We start from the raw sequence: 15,880 nt of genomic DNA, 5'->3' as shown, positions 1-15,880 counted from the left end.
ATGGCAATGGTATTAATTGATCTTTAATATAATTTATTGTGATAACAACAGTATTAATAATGCTTTCTACCATAAGCTTTCACCAGGATAATGCTAAAAGGGAGATCAAATAGGGCAGAACCCATAGGTGTGGTGCTGATATTTGTGTTTTAGTCCTTCCTTCAATGGATGGTAATCTCTTTAGCATGTTCATCATTACTTCTTTGGTGGTGCATTGGAAACATACGTTCCCCATTAGCCCAAAACTTTTTCCTGAACAAAGAGTCTTTATATCCTTCCATCTTTCTGACCCCTCCTAAGTAAATAACTCCTCAAAAAGCTATTGTCACTTCATCTGATACTTTGAAAACCTAAAGAAAAAAAGATATTTTTCATTGGCTAAAAATTGGAATTTGTTGACAGTTTCGAAGCCTCTATCCTACAGTCTCTTCATTTTTTTTTCACAAATTCCCTTGTAGAAAATTCCAAGATGTAAAATTAATCTAAGTGTTTATCTTGTAGAACCATAAATGAACAGTGTTGGTCTCCTGCCGACTAGAAGGAACATGCTGGTCCTTGGTGTCCCCCAGACAAAATGTGAACCTGGTGACAGCTCTTTGTTTGCAATCTCTTAACCCCGATTATTTCCAGCCAAAATTTTGTGGTTGTTAAATGTTTATTGAAAATTCTTGGTATGCTGCTAGCTATCACAAAAAGGAACATCCATGAACTTGAGGCTACAAATAATAGAGTATTATCAGCTGCCTTTTTCATTTTTACTTTTGGTAAACAAGAAAGTGATTCAATATTTTTATTTTAAAACATTCATATGATTTTTGAAGACTGTAACCTTCCACTGAAAGCATTCAGTTTAAAGGCAATTTTGTGAATAGAAAATAAATCATGATTTCTCCTATCATTTAAAAAAATATCTTCAATATCTCATTTTTCTATTAACCCTGTTGTAGTTAATTTATTTCTTATGATGTCTTGTCACTGAACTCTATTTGCAGTCTAAAAAATATAAGCAGTTTTGCTATAATGAGACATATTCATTCCCCCAAAACACCTGCTACACAAAACTGCACAACAAAAACCCCACAGCTTATATGGAAAATAGGGTTAGTAGCACAATATCCAAAAACTTTATCAGTGACACATCAAAAAGATAACCTGGTAAAATCAGTAACAGTTTTAGACATGTTAAATGGTTAAGAAATACATAAATACTACAATACATAGTGACCTCTGGTGTAGCCCAGCATAGGTCCCTGGTTTCTTAAGCAAGTGGTTGGGCAGCCTGCTGCAACTCATGGAGGAAAGGATTGGATGTACCAGTTCTTCTTTGCCCACATATCCTATTGCACGAGAAGATTTTTACAATAAATATAACATTTTATCTTGATAAAAACCTGAAGTTTGCTTGTGGAAGTGGGTGTCTGAAGGTTGCAGTTTGTGTTATTATAGAGTGCAGCACTTTTCCGAAGCTCTTGGGTTTTTGTTGTTTTTTGAGAAAGAAATTAAGCAGAAACAAACTTGAAATATGTTTAAATTTTTCCCTAATATATCAATCATGTTGGAATGAATTCACATTTTTGAAACCCATATTATAACAAAACTGACTGTACCTGGGAATTCTGCCCTCTCCAGCACACCAAATCAAATAGAAAAGCACGCCCAAATGGAACAAAAACAATGATGATGAGAAAAGAGAAAGTGAAAGAACCTGCCACAAAATAACAAAGAATTGGAAACAAAGTAGATAGCCATTGCGCAAGGAGAAGTTTACAAAAATCATGGTACATATCTAAAAGCAAGGTTCCATCCTTATGCCACAAATAAAGACATCAGAGGCAAAGAGAAGATAACATTAAATATATGTCCACTAAATTATGTAACATCATACTTAAAAGAAAAACTAGATAAATTATAAAAAATGACTTTAATAGTAGCACAATAATAGAAGATGTTAACATTCCCTTCTCAGGGCTGGAGAGATCTAAGAGAAAGATAAAGAAAAAAAAGTATAGAACTAAAGAGAATGTCAGAAAACAGATTTAACTGATTAAACAGACACTTTTGAATGGGAAAATGAAAGAATATGTATATTTCTCAATACACTATGGTACCTTTCCAAAAAATATCCTATTATAAGACATAAATCATGAAAAAATTCAAAAGGTAGAAATAATAAACATATTAATTGCAAACTATAATGAAAATTACAATTAGTAAGTGGAATATTTGCAATACAAATAGACCTAAATGGAAACAAAACAAGGACATCATGAATGAGTCAAAAAACAAAATAGAAACAATAATAATTATGTCAGAGGATGCAATTAAAAAGACTTAGAAATAAAAAGAATAGCAATCTTAAAACAAATACAGAAGTCTCCAGAATTAGAGTAGAAATTAACTTGAAAATACAGATTATAAGACTTACAAAAAACCTAAGAGATTTTTAAATAATAATAAAAGTAAACTATTAGATACCCTGATAAAGAAAAGGAGAGGAAAATCAAATTATAAAAATTTTTAAAAATGAAAGTGAATTCACAGCAATTGGAAAAGAAAAATGATCTGAAACTACTTTACCCTTTTTTACCTTATAAATGTGCAAAACAGAGAATTCTAAGGAAGTAGAGGGTGTACAAAAATAATAAATACTCAAACTAACAAAAAAAGAGCATCTTAACTCAATCTTGGGAAAAAAATCAGTAAGTCTATAAGTAAATTACTAAAGGGGAGTGAACCACAAAACACTGGGGCAGATGAATTTACAAATGAAATCTATTAAAAATATAAAACATGATTAATTCTTACACTACATTTTTTCCCAAAAATTATACTTAGAAGGCACTCATCAATCTCTTTCTGATGAGAGGTGAAAAACACAGTGCTGAATAAGATATGATTAATATAGAAATGTTTTGATTGACTACACATGTTTATAAGGGGAGTTTTGTTTTTCTTTCCTCCTCAATTGTGGGGGAGGGATGGTCAATGAGATAAGAGGAAGATTTTTGCTGATTATAATTAATTTTAAAATGAAATCAAATTAACTTTCAAGAAAAAATGCAAATACTCTGAGAAAGGGTTGAACCTTTGGGATAACTATGTGGCCCAGTGGATGATGTGTTGGACTTAGAGTCCTCAAGCAGAACTCTACTCAAATCCTGCCTCAGACATTTTCCTAGCTGCATATCACTGGCCAAGTCATTTAAACTCTTAGCCTCGGTTCCTTCATCTCTAAAACTGGGAAAATAATAGTATAGGGTTCCCATCAAACTTGATTTGGGATCAAACTTGGTAATGTGTGTGAAGTACTTTGCAAAAACTTAAAGCAAAATATTTTTGTTGTAATTTTTCAGTCATGTCCAACCCTTCGTGACCCCATTTGGGTTTGTTTGGGTTGGTTTTTTTTGGCAAAGATACTGGAGTGGTTTGCCATTTCCTTCTCAAGTGCATTATACAGATGAGGAAACTGAGGTCAACAGGATTAAGGGACTTGCTCAAGGTCACATAGCTAGTGAATGTCTGAGGCCACATCTGAACTCAGGAACATGAGTCTTCCTGACTTCAGACACAGCACTCCATCCACTGCACTGTCTGGCTGCAATATATAAAGCAATATACAAATGCAAGGTATTATTATTGTTACCTAATATATCATTTAATAAGTTAGCAAAGATTCACAACACTGGATTACAAGCTTGAAGTTGGGGAATTAAGTGTTGAACAGAGGGAAACAGAGGAACGAAATAGGAATGGAGAGTGCCACAGGAAACAGACAGATTTTGCTTCACAATTTTGCAAGACATAATATGGGCATTTCTATGAGTCTAAAAGTGTCACTCTCTGAATTTGAACTTATCAAATTGAATTATTTGATTTAAGAAGAAATTCATTAAAAAAATGTCTAGGCACATTTAGTTGTTACATGTAGCCAGCTATACACATCATAGAGTTTTAAGGATAGAAAGGACCTTAGAGAACATCCAATCTCTATACATAAGACTAATGCAGTCAACAGACATTCAGAAAACTTCAAATATTTCCAATTTTGTCAGTTTGGGTACCCTTTCCACTTACAGATGACAATCTCTCTATAATTTAGTAGATGGTCTTCAAGCATTGTTAGGTCTGAAATATTTGTCCACCTGCAACTAGCCAGATGATCAACCTCTTGAACACTGCTAGACTGATTCTTATACAATAGACACGCAATTCATCCCTACACCCATGCTATAAACTTTTCTAGCTTGGAAGTTCTTACCAGAGCTTATGTTCCTCTGGCAAAGGCTTTTGAGAACTTGGAGTTGAAAATTACTCTATAATGAAACTTTGGAATAGAGCTGTAGTGAACTGAAAAACCTTCTGGGTCCATTCAAGTCTAATATACTCAGTGGACACTTAAAAGACCCACAGACAAAATTAGGGTAAATGAAGAACTATGCCACAGTTTGGTGAAAGAAGTAACATGGGATCCATGTCATTGAAGGTCACTTCTCCTGATGCTTCTACCAACAATAGCCACCTTAGTCATGCCCTTTGCTCTACTCCCTTGGCTATCCTATAAACTCATGCCCCCAATCCTAACTACTTTTAAGGTTTTGCCATTTCCACAGCTTACTCTAAATGACCTGCACCTCAATCTATGATGCTGTACAATTAAGCTCTGTCCAAAGATCTGTCTAGTAGCTCCTCCTCCTCCTATTCTGGTCTTTGAATAAAAGGGGTTACTAGACTTCTTTCCCATGATGTTCCACAAAATCTGAGGTATGGGAGACTCCAGCAATACACAGCCCTTGCTCAATTTATCTAGACCTTGCAGTTCTACTGGCAAGACACCTTTGGATGAGTACTATTAAAAGTCACATCAGCATAAGAGGTAACTAAGTGTGTACAGGGGACAGGGTATTAGACCTGAGGTCAGGGTGACAGGAGTTTTAATCTTGCCTCAGACGCCTAGCAGCTAGGCCTGGGCAAGTCATTTAAACTCCTTCAGTCTCAGTTTCCTTATCTATAAAATCGGAGTAATAATATCTCCCTCACAGGGATGTGAGCATTAAATGAGAAAATATGTGCAAAGCATTTTGCAAACCTTAAAACACTACGTGAACTACTATTACTACTATTTTCTCTGACTTTCAGACTCTTCTGAAAAACTCACTTAGCTATGAGATCAAGGTAAACAATATTTCACAGTGTGGGAAGCCACAAATGGGATATAAGGGAAGAAGTTCTTATTTATCCTCTTTGTATTTTGATGATTTCACAATTGGTTACTTTCCTTCAGAAACTGTTCCTCCTTCCAATTTTCTTCCTTTAACTTCCTTTCAAGTATTGGGAACTGGTTTTCATTTATTTGTTTACAGTATCTCGTTCCCAGTCTTGTAATTCTTCAAATACCAGGACTTTATTAAGTTCTGTGATTGTATGGGAAAAGTATATTGGACAGGAAGAAATCTCTCCAGACACTGTGGAATCAATATGCTTTTAAAACACATATATCTAAGATCAATCCATTCTGTACACATAAAATAGTTAAGGTTTTGCCAGGGTAGATAAATCAAAACATTTATGAATCTCAAATGTTATAATAAATTAAAGGTGCCAGGTTTAAAAAAAAACACTAATGATGCAATAAAGCCAATTTCATTAAATATTATTTCATCATTAGGGAATCACTAGTAAATTAATTTTATGTAGGAAAACAAGGGTTGGGGTCATTCCAAGAACTTTTAAATGGACTAGGATCCATTTCCCATTTGTCAGTTTGATAAATCATCCCAGGAACCTCTTTAGGAAATTTTTATCTGGAATCTCCCTATCACCTTGCAATTATACCTGAGAATTATAATTAAATTCCTCTAACAACTTCACTTTATAAAGAAAACAACTTATTGCCAAGGTGAAATATGTTTTTAGTTTGGGCTGAATGAATTTCATTTTGTTCACATGTATGATGGTCCACTGAGGACTGAACACTTAAATCATCCTAATATTTATTTATTCAGTTGTGCTGTTACACTATTTTTTTGTCTTTTGAGAAGACAAGTTATGAACTTATTTGAGATAAATATTAACTTTTTTGTGTACCACTGAAGGCTAAGTGAAAGACATTTTAGAATGTTCTCAGAAGAGATGTATATGTTTCCATTGTATTATTGAATAAATATTCTTTCCAAACAAAGAAGACAGAGCATTCCTGTTTGTGCTGTTTCATGTTATTGGGCCACTGACATTCAAAAGCTCAACCACTACCTCTGTTCAGACTCAAGTGAAGATAGCCCAGGACCTTGAGCCCAAGAGTCTTGGGAAGAGCAGTCAATCTTTCAAAAATTACTAAGCACCTACTATGTACCAACAGCTATGCTAAGCACTGGGGATAGAACAAGAGGCAAAAGACAACGTCTGCCTTCAAGGAGTGTATAATCCAATGGGGAAGCCAATATACAAACCAATAAAAATCAAGCAAGCTATATACAAGATAACTAGAAAACATTAAAAAGACAAGGCACTAGACTTAAGAGGAATTGGGAAAGGCTTCTTGGAGAAGATGGACTAGCCCTTTCTCCAGTCAAGGACCTGCAGATATCACTGATGGGAGCAGTAAGTGCCACCCAGAGGGTAGAAAAGCCAGGCTAGCTGGCACCTGGAAAGGCAGAGGAGGTAAGTGCCAGGCAAGTCAAAACAATACCACAATCTCAATTACCACATCCCCTCAGAATCCAATGGAGATAGTCTAGGACTCTGAACTCAGAAGTCTTTAGGAATAGAAGTCTCACTCCTTCTTACCTCCCACACAAATACTATCAGCCATGCTTCCAACTTTCCCCTTCAGACGTAATGTATAAGCATAATCACTCTAAAGGATGGATTCACTTTCTTCAACACAAACCAACAAAAGCTAATGACCAACTGCAAACACCTGGCAGGCAAGCCCAAGAGCCACTGAGAGTGGTCCTACCTTCCAGATCACTCTTGTTTTCATTATATCGCCAGCAGCTATTATACTGGGAAGGAATTTCCATAAAGATATGAGAACCTGAGAAACATAGTGGTTAAATGACTTGCCAAAGAACACACCAGTTAGAGTCCAGTAGAGAAGCAATTAGAACTCAGGGTTTCTGAGTAGTAGCCTTATGCTGCTTTCTGCTGAAACATGCTAACTTAGCCTTGAAAAATGGTCAGAATTTCAAAAGATATGCGTCGGAGAGAACTGATTCCAGGCACATGAGATGGTATAATGAAAAGCATAGAACCAGAAAGAAATAGCATGAAAGAGGGAAACAATAAATGATTCTATTTGCTGGGTAGATAATGTATATAAATATGAGTAGCTTGATAAGGACGGAAAACTAGGTTGGAGTAAGATTGGACAATGCTTTGATTTCCAAGCTAAAGGAGTTTGGCAATTTATTTGGTTTCATATTTTGGAAAGCCATGGAGATTCTTTTGAAGAGGACTAAAGATTAAATATTTATGTTAGGATAATAACCCTAATAATAACAGCTAACATTTATTTAGCTCATGTTCTAAGGTTTTTCAAAGTACTTTGCACACATTGGATCAGAGGTGGTCAGACTTCATGGGAGGCATTACTGCCATAACACTGTAAGGGTGTGGTGGGGTAGAGAGGAAGAACATGACTGAACCAAATTAAGATGAAGTTGAGGACTATTTAACAAAATAAAAATATAACAGAACATAGATAATGTTAGAATATGGTTTTCTGAGTCAATATGCAGACAGCAGATTTAGTGGCTACTTCTCTATTTGATTCTGACACCAGTGCTTTAGATATTCAGTAGTAGTCATATCTTAGAATAGAATACAGAGAGACTAAAGACCTAGAAACGAGATAAGAAGGCTGGTTTAACAGTTCAGATAAGGGTACTTGAGGACTTAAAGTTTACAATGGGAATTGTAAAGATGGGGCAGATTGTGAGATAAATTAAAGAGTTGTGAATTAATTTTATGAGGGTGATGAAACGTGGAACCAAGGATAAACTGAAAGTTTCAGTCTCTGATGACTGGGAGAACTATGATTCAATTAACATAAATAAGAATTTAGAAGGAAAGGCAACTTTCAAGTGAATTATGACAAATTTGGTTTTATACGTGTGTGTGAATACACACATATATAGACACACATATCTTAATATATATAAATATAATATGCACATATAATATATACACATATGTTTTAATATATTTATACACAGTACACACATACACACACACATAAATAAAATAGGCAGTTAGAGATGTCACCTGGAGATCAAGGGGAGAAGTTGAAACTGAAGGCACTTGGACACAGAAGTAATAGTTGAAGCCATTGGAATCGATGATTTCCAAGAAGAGAAAGCTGAGAGAAATAAAAATCAGTCAAGCACAGAGTTAACATTTATAGAACCAAAAAAGGAAGGTAAACTAAGAAAGGAGAAAGGGAAAAGTGGTCAATGAGTGATGAAGTGAATTATGAAAGGCTTCATATCATGCAAGCCAAGGTAGGAGAGAATATCAAGGAGAAGGAAGTGGTTTATATAGTACCAAATATAGTTGGTTGTTGTCTTTGTTCTAGAAAAGGACCAAAATAACATCACCATGATAAAGTGAAATTTCAGTGTGTCCAACTGTGGCTGATCAGACCAATACAAGCTCGAATGCTCTACCACAGGTTGGGCACATATAATCCATGTGAATATTTGGGGTGGATACTCCAAATTTTCACATCCTATGTTTACTTTGTGCTATCCCAATTCTGCTTTGCTCACAGAGCACAGCATCCTTTCTGATGTGGACACCCCATACTGAGTAGTCCTGTACCAGCGTCTCCCATGTCACACAATCAAATCCAAAGTTCATGAGAGAGACTTTGAGAGTGTCATTATATCACTTCTGACCAGAAAGATCAAGAATGATGAAGAGTGGTATGTTACGGTTATTCAGTCATTTTAGTGACATCTGGTTGTTTGTGATTCCATTTGGGGTTTTCTTGGCAAAGGTACTGGAGTGATTTGCATTTCCTCCTCCAGCTCATTTTATAGGTAAGGAAACCGAGGCAAACAGAGTGACTTGCCCAGGGTTACACAGCTAGTAAATGTCTGAGGTCTAATTTGAATTCAGGTCTTCCTGACTTAAGTCCCAGCACTCTATCCACTGTGCTGCCTAGCTGCTGTGGGATCAGGCCATGGTATGACTAATTATGTGTGTCAGGTGTGTACTAGTAAATGTCTAATAATTGGCTCTCTGAAAAAAGTATTATCTGACTTATTTTTAACTTTCATCTGCACTATTAACACTGTATTTATCACTTTCTTAAGTCTAAACCATCATCAAAATAAGTCAAGACCTAATTTGTAGCATTTGCTGAATTCTGAAGTGTAAATTCTCACACTGAAAACTTAACAATTGGTTCTATCCAGTTTAAGACACTGGTACCAGTACACCTCTGAATTAATAATCATAAAAAAAGAATAGTTACCAAAGAGGGGTAAGGACCATAGTTAGAGACTTCCCACTCCTCAAAATTTCATTCAACAAACGCAGACATAATAAAAAATCATGACATTTATATAGATTTTTTTTTTACATATTCTTGATTTTCACAAAATGGGGAAAAGAGATTGGATTTGAAGTTCTAGAAGAGTGGTTCAAATTCCAGGTTTAGCACATCATTGTACCTACGTAAACCATGAACAATTCACTATACCCTTCTGGGATTCAATGTCGTTTTCTACATGAGAGGTGCTCCTTCCTCATTTGGACATTTTTATTTATCTTTGAAAGGGTGAGAAAAAAAAGATATATGTATGAGAAACAATCAGAAAAGCAGCCCATAGTTACAATGGGTAGAGACCCAAAGTTCTGAGGACCTGAAAGAAGGTAGCTATTCAAATAAACATATTGAGAGGACTTGATAGTTCCTCAGAGGGAAAGGCATTTACTTTTCATTTCAGATGGCCAAGGTGTCTTGTTTCTGAGCAGCTCATTTATACATAACTATAAAGAACTTTGAGGTTGTTGACTAGGAGAGACCCTAGGACATTTGTAATCACTGTGAAAATTGTAAATGGTCTATTAGGTGGTTTCTGACAGAAATATGAATTTTTATTTCTCACCCTAAGATAGAAATCACTTCACACCAGGGCACTCTTCTTCAGAGGAAGCTGGTTTAACCCAAGCCCAGGTGATATCTGTTGAGTTGAGGAAGGCAAGCTTTGAAGTTCCTGATGGGAATTGATCTTATTCACTTAATATCCTTGTGAACCTGAGCAAGTCACTTAACCACTCTTAGTTTGTTTCCTTATCTGTAAAATGGGTAGAATAATAGCACCTATGGATTGTTATGAAGAAAACAATGAGATAATATTTATAAAGCAATTTGTAAAATTTAAAATGCAATATAAATGCTATTATTGTTGTTATAAGATTAAAAGAAGACATTTTCTGGATGCTTCTGGGAGCTAATGTGATTGGATGAAAGCTCTGCTATTTTAAAGAGCTGATTGGAGGGAAGGAGAATCCTCTGATGTGTGGAGAGCTGGTTGGGGGTAGAAGAAGCTGGACTTTTTTACCCTTTACTGCCACCTATAGCTTAAAAGGTGGAAACTCTTCAGAGGTTTGTTTGCCTTTTTTATTGCCACGTCGAACTTAAGATGGGGAAACCCCTAGGATTCCAATGAGTTGCCTAATTAATTCTCTGAATTCCAGATTTAGGAAAACAGTTTTTCTTCTCCAAGCAAGGGAGCAGACCTTAATAGTTCTGCTTTGGATCTTGGCTTGCCCTAAAAGAATTAAAGCAGAATGATTCTGTGTCTCAATATTAGCCTCTGGCAGAGAAATTGTTTTGCCCAGTAAGAGAGGAAAGGAGTCTAGAAAAGGATCAGTCCCACCCAACAGGTGACACATACTACAGACTATTCCCTAAGGATCAAGGACATTAAGGCCTACAGTCCAGAGTCAAGAGTTACTCCAGACACATGGGTTCCTCTATGCATGTACCTATCTGCTAGATTTCCGCATTTTGTGCTTATTCTTTCCCATAAACACTCCATACATCAATGGGAAAGTAGGACACAAGTTTATGATTTGACAAGTTATGCTTAATATTTTTGTCTTCTGGTTTAGTAAATAATTCCTGATTAAGAATTAATGGTGTCATATAGACTGCTTTGTTTAAATATGAAACACACTGGTTGGGGCTTAGGATCTACAGTTAAGAGTTAGAGATCTATAGCCTCTGCTAAAAAAGCGAGTTGTAGCAGTATGCTGTATCCCATCAGGAAAACCACCTTTATTGGAGTGAGCACAAGTGAAATAAATGAGCCAGGCCTCAGAGAGAAAGAGTTAGGGAAAAGGAAGATAGTGCCATGCCCTGTGCTATATATAAAATGGGGGAGTTGGACTAAATGACCTTTAAGGTTCCTTCCAACTTTAAATATCTGATCCTACCTATGAAATAGGAATTATAACCCTTATTTTTCAAAGGAGGGTCCTGAGAGATGTGAAGTATACTCAGAGATCGTAGTGATTTGCCTGGACAAATTAAGTGTCAGAAGTAAGATTTGAACGCAGTGTTCTGAGAATAAAAATTCAACTCTTTAGACTATGCTGCTTCTAATGAGTTAAATGTAAGATTCTCAAGGAAAAGAAGATTCTGGGAAGATGGCAAAGTAGGTCAAAAAATTCCAGGCTCTCCAAATTTCCACCACAAAAAAAGACAAAACATCACCTCAAAGTGAATGTAGAGAGGCAGGGGGAAATACGTCAGAGTAAAGTAGTTGTCCCCCTAAAACAACTTGAGAGTACCTCAAGAAAGATCTATTTCTAGGGTCTGAGGTTCTGCCTGAGTGAAGGGAAAACCCCTTCAGACCTATTCTGCAGAATCACAAAACAAAAAACCCTGGAGGCAGCTGGGGAGGGAAGAAACCTTGTCATCAGTACTTTCACCTCCCAGACAGTGTGGAAGTCAGACATCCAAGGAGGGGAAGATTGAAGGCTCCTATACTGTAACAGGATTCTAGGCTCAGTTGTGTTGACCAGACATGGTCCCTGGACCGTGACTGAGGGTGAGGAGAGAGCACAATCTGATGAATTCCACAGCAGAGAGGCAGGTACTCTGATGACCGTGGGCACTTGTGGGAGAGTTGAGTGCCAGTTTCAGTTCCAAGAGTGAGGTGAAATTTACAGCTGCAGGAGAGAAGGGGGTGGTGATGGAGCAAGAGCTTTTGCTTAACAGCATAGTTGGGGACCCTGGCTGTTGCTTGGAGGTAGAGAGATAATGTTAGACCCCCTGGACAGAGCTCAGAAAATAAGTAAGTAAACCCTGAAGCATGGGATACCATTCTCCATAACCAAGGACAAGAGCTGATTATAATAATAAGTTGCAAAAAATAAAACAAAACAAAAATAAAAATGAATAATCAAAGGAGACAGAATCTGACCATAGACAGCTACTGTGGAGATAGAAACAATCTGGGAACATACACAGAGAAAGATAATGAAGTTAAAAAAGCCACTCCTGATTCAAAAAGACAAACATCAAAAAGTCACAAGCTGAAATAGAGTTCTTGGAGGAACTTTAAAAAGTACTTCAAAAATCAGAGAGATTGAGGAAAAATTAGGAAAAAAGAACAATACAAGAAAATTATGAAAGTAAAGTCAATCAATTAGGAAAAGAGATGAAAAAACTTAAAGAAGAAAATAATTCCTTAAGAATTATAATTGGGCAAAAGGAAGTTAATGATATTATGAGACACCAAGAAATAGTAAGCAAAATCAAAAGAATGAAAAAATAGAAGAAAATGGGAAAAGGACTGATCTGGAGAATAACAGATTGAGGGGAAACAATAGAAGAATTGTTGTGGACTACCTGAAAGTTATGACCAAAAATAATAGTGTTGATACAATATTGCAAGAAATTATGAAGGAAAACTGACCTGAAAATATCCACCAGTTGTCACCTGAAAGAAATTGTAGGAGGAAAACTTACAGAAATATCATAGCCAAGTTTCAAAGCTTGCAGGTTAAGGAGAAAATACTACATGCAAGAAAAAAAAAATTAGTACTGTGGAGTTACAATAAGGATTACATAAGACCTAGAAGCATTTGTATTAAAAGACCATAGGTCCTGGAACATAATATTTGCAAGAGCAAAAGAGCTTTTACCCAGCAAAGTTGGGTATAATCATACATGGAAAAAATGAATATTGAATGAACTGAAAGACTTTCAAGTGTTTGTGACAAAAATATTAGAACTCAATGGAAAATCTGACATATAAGAATCAGGAGAAACATACGGCAAACATTAAAGACTAATTATAAGGGACTTAACAAGATCAAACTATTTAGTTCTTATATATGAAAATATTATCAATACTTTAAGACTGTCATTATTAACTGGGTAGTTTGAAGGAATGGTTTGGATCAAGCTGAATATGATGGACTGATAAAAAAAAACTGTGTAGGGAGAGTTAAAAAGGAGTAATTATCACATAAAAATGAAGTGTGAAAGGAAAAAGTGATATAGAAGCAGCAAGCAGGGGTAGAGCACTGGTAGTGCTGGAGCCTTACTTCATCAGTACTGAGTTAAAGAGGGAACAACATATGCTTTTAGAAAGATATTAAAGTCTTCTAAACTTTTAAGGGGGACTTATAGAAGGCTGTATAGATTAAGAATTAGGAGTATGAGAGAAGAGGATAGTGGAAGGACTCTTTCAGGAGAGGGTATATTAAGAAAGAATAGGAAGGCAAGGTAGTGGTAAAAAGTAAAATTAAATATATGAGAGATAGGCAAACAGGGTGGGGAGGATAAATAGTGAGAAAAAATACAATGGAGGGAAATATATAATTACTAATTATAACTTTGAATGTGAATGGGATGAATTTAACTATAAAATGAAAATGGATAGAATAGATTAAAAATCAGAATCTGATAACTTGTTGTTTACAAGAAACACAATTAAAAATGAGAGATACACACAGAGTTAAAATAAAGGGTTAGAGTAGAATGTATTGCACCTCAGCTGATATTGAAAAAATATCAGGGGTAGTAATAATATTCTCAGGCAAAGTTAAAGCTAAAATAGATTAAATTTAAAAGATAAATAGTGAAATAACATTGTTACCAGTATTATTCAATATTGTTTTAGAAATGGTAATAATAGCAATAAAAGAAGAAAAATATTGAAGGAATCAGAATGGGAAATGATGTAGTAAATTATCTCTTTTTGCAAATGATATGATGATATATTTGAAATATCCTAAAGATTCCTCTAGAAAAAATAGTTGCAGCAATTAATAATTTTAGCAAATTAGTAGTATGTAAAACAAATCCACATAAATCATCAGTATTTTACATATCATCAACAAAACCCTGCAAGAGGAGATAGCAAAAAATACCTTACTTAAAATAACTGTAGATGGTATAAAATACCTGATCATATTTTTTGCCAAAACAACCCCAGGAACTACATGAACATAATTTTTAAAATGTTCTTTATACAAATAAACCCTGATTTAAATAATTGGAGAAATATTAATTGTTCATGGTTGGCAAAGCCAAAACAATAAAAGTGATAATTTTACCTATTTATTTATTCAATTTCAACCCAATTAAATTACTAAAAAACTATTTTGCTCAGAAAAAATAATAACAAAATTCATTTGGAGAACAAAAAGTAGAACAAGGAGAACAAGATACTAATGAAAAAATGTAAAGGAAGGAGTTTCAGCAGTACCAGATCTCAAACTATTAAAAGGTAACAAATCTCAAAACTATCTGGTACTGGTTAAGAAGTAGAAAGATAGATATCAGTGGAACAGAGTAGACATATAATACACACCAATAAAGGATGATAGTAACATTGTGTTTGATAAATGTGAAGACTTGAGTTGTGAGGATAAGAATTCAGTATTTGGTAAAAATAAATTGTTGGGAAAGCTGGAAAGCAGTCTGGCAGAAATTGGGCATAGACTAATATCTTGAACCATGTACCAAGATAAGGTCAAAATGGACACGTGACCTAGATATAAAGAAAGATGTCAAGAAAATTAGAATATGGAACATATTACATGTCACACTCATGGAGAGGAGAACAATTTATGAATAAACAAGAGAGAGAACATCATGAAGTATAAAATGAATAATTTTGATTATATTAAATTCAAAAGTTCTTGTACACATAAAATCAATGTACTCAAGTTTAGAAGGAAAGCAAAAAATTGGGGGAGGGGATTTTCATAGACAACCTCTCAAATAAAGATCTCATTTCTCAGATATATAAGGAACTTTGTCAAATTTATGAGAGTGTGAATCATTCCCCAAATGATAAATGGTCAAGGATATGAACAGGCAGTTTTTCAATGAAGAAATCAAAACTACATATAGTTATATGAAAAAATGCTCTAAATCATTATTGATGAGAAAATTTCAAATTAAAACAACTTTGAGATATCATCTTCCACCTATCAGATTTGTTAAAATGATTGATGCCCTTCAACTGGGAAATGGTTAGACAAGTTGTGTTGTATGATTGTGATAGAATACTACTGCCCTAAAAGAAATGATGGTGCTATGCACCTCCAGAGAAAGAACTCATATAAATACACACACACATATATGTGTACATATATATATGTACACACATACATATATACAGAATAGTCTCACATATATGTATGTGTGTATGAACGTAGATATGTATATGTGTGTATTTATGTTTAATTGTAGCCTTCTTGGGGTGGGAGGGTGAGGGGAGGAAAAAAATAAAAAGTGCATACTGGAGAACAAAAGAAAACATAGAAGGAAACGTGGAAGAAAAGCTGGGTAGCTTTGAAAACAATGTATAGTATTTATTACACAGTTTTATAAAAAAAATCAACAGTC

General features: G+C 35.0%; 1 protein-coding gene across 7 annotated transcripts in view; it reads right to left on the bottom strand.

Annotated features, from left to right (window-relative positions):
* The window catches only part of LOC140496850 (zinc finger protein 474-like), a 100,527-nt gene that overhangs the window by 72,355 nt on the left and 12,292 nt on the right, over positions 1-15,880 (bottom strand). For 3 of the 7 annotated variants that reach the window (XM_072597152.1, XM_072597154.1, XM_072597155.1), the window contains exon 2: positions 8,263-8,356. The exons of the other annotated variants lie outside the window; for them this stretch is intronic. The gene's annotated coding sequence lies outside the window, so the exon portion shown is untranslated. The remainder of the gene's footprint in view (positions 1-8,262; positions 8,357-15,880) is intronic. 7 annotated transcript variants of the gene reach the window in all.

This window comes from Notamacropus eugenii, chromosome 3 (assembly GCF_028372415.1).
Source record: "Notamacropus eugenii isolate mMacEug1 chromosome 3, mMacEug1.pri_v2, whole genome shotgun sequence".
Classification (NCBI taxonomy): domain Eukaryota; kingdom Metazoa; phylum Chordata; class Mammalia; order Diprotodontia; family Macropodidae; genus Notamacropus; species Notamacropus eugenii.
Note: the sequence above shows the minus strand (reverse complement) of the source record. Positions and strands in the feature narration are given on the sequence as shown.